The sequence below is a fragment of the Pundamilia nyererei genome, unplaced genomic scaffold (assembly GCF_000239375.1).
Source record: "Pundamilia nyererei isolate P.nyererei 1_Seehausen unplaced genomic scaffold, PunNye1.0 scaffold00239, whole genome shotgun sequence".
NCBI classification, from domain to species: Eukaryota; Metazoa; Chordata; class Actinopteri; order Cichliformes; family Cichlidae; genus Pundamilia; species Pundamilia nyererei.
Window position 1 is genome coordinate 827,334 of NW_005187640.1, and position 1,741 is coordinate 829,074.

Sequence of the window (1,741 nt, forward strand, 5' to 3'; positions counted from 1 at the left end):
CCACCAGTAGGCAACGGGTGAAGTGTCTTGCCCAAGGACACAACGACCGAGACTGTCGGAGCCGGGGCTCGAACCAGCAACCTTCTGATTACAAGACGAACTCCCAACTCTTGAGCCACGATCGTCCTGACAACGGTATAAATCACAAAAATTTAATATTTTCTGTAAATTCTGTGAATCTCGGGCAGCTCGACTTGCGTGAAGTTTTTCCAGCCGGGCGTCCTTTACTTGGACTCCAGTGTTTTAACCGATGCATGAAACGATACATTTTCAAGTTCAAGTTCAAATTTTATTTGCCACATGCAGGTTGCCCTGCAGTGGAATGAACCCACCCCCGACCTTACACACACAACACAGACATCACATGGGGATACAAGTCGGAGAATGGTTGCATTACAGGAAAACACTGAAATGTACACTACAATGGGAAAGTACAAGAGGAGAAAAAGAGACCTCTGCTCATGCTGGGCTACAGGAAGAACAGTCAAAACAGTCATTATCAGGGAGTTGTTGTTCGGCTCCAGCCTTTAGACATAAGTTGTAACGGCCACCATTTTCTTTCAAAGTTTGAGTCCAAGGTTTATTTTTTAGCACGTGACGGCTCTTTTTTTTCTTAAGTGCACAAAACTCCACCTCTGGTCTTGCCGGAGTCATCTGCTAGCCTGTCGGCTCGGTGTGTGTAGCGTCCTGCTAACTCAGTAGCATATTGTCCGGGCAGCTGTTGTTCAACCAACCTCTGGTGTTCTGGAGATCTCTGGGATGAGTCTGAGATCGGCGATAAAACTGTTGGAGTCCAAATGTCCAGAAGGTCTTGTCTGCTGTAGGTCAGCAACGCACAGCAATTCTGGATGAAGAATCCGGTCAAAAATAGATTAAAACAACCCGCTAAATGGCAGATTCTGGAGGGACACTGAGCCTCGTGTTGTTCATGCGACGCCATCTTACATTTAGAAATGTACAAACTACGTTTTGCTGCTGCTAAAAATGTCCATGTAACAAGTGAGAATATGATCGGCAGTGTTGTGATTTGCTGTGTGGCAGACAGGATTGGACCCAAACGCAGGACTCACAGACACCAGGGTGAACTGAAAGAGGCAGCTTTATCTTGGCTAAAGTGGAAACACTGACGTCGAACAAGGACTATCAAAATAAAACAGGAAACACACAGAGCGAAACTCAGACTCAGGACACACAAGCTTAACAAGAAGACTTGTTTGTTGGTTTGTTTGTTTTTATGAGATGTTTTGATTTGATAAGTATCTGAGGCTGAGAGCCCGATGCTGTAAAACATGATTGTTGGGCTTCATTTCTGTATCCAACTGTAGTTTTAAGATTAGCTGTTTACTAGCTAATGTTGTTCATGAGACTCATCTCACCTTGGTAACATAAATATAATATGGCGAATATATTAAAGTTATCATTTTCACCATTATTAGTTATTACAGCAGTGAGCTTGAACTGTGCCAAACACTGAGCCTCAGTACAGATTCAACTTGCAGTTATTTATATTTCCTGTCACCTTAAATCTTCACTCAAAGACAAGTATCTGTGACAGTGTGTATACAGATGTGTTATATATAAGAGACAAATATTGTTCTTTTAATATGTTGGTACTGAATTTGGCTCAATGCTTACATACATGTGTAAACAGCAAATGTAGGAGCTGTGATAACTGTGTCTGATAGAATGAAGAGTAGACTGATATATGAAATATTCCTTTATTGGGTGAGAAAATCAGACC

The 1,741-nt window shown here is 42.3% G+C and overlaps 1 protein-coding gene across 2 annotated transcripts in view; it reads left to right on the forward strand.

Annotated features, from left to right (window-relative positions):
• The window catches only part of parp4 (poly (ADP-ribose) polymerase family, member 4), a 41,655-nt gene that overhangs the window by 26,197 nt on the left and 13,717 nt on the right, over positions 1-1,741 (forward strand). The window lies entirely within an intron of this gene.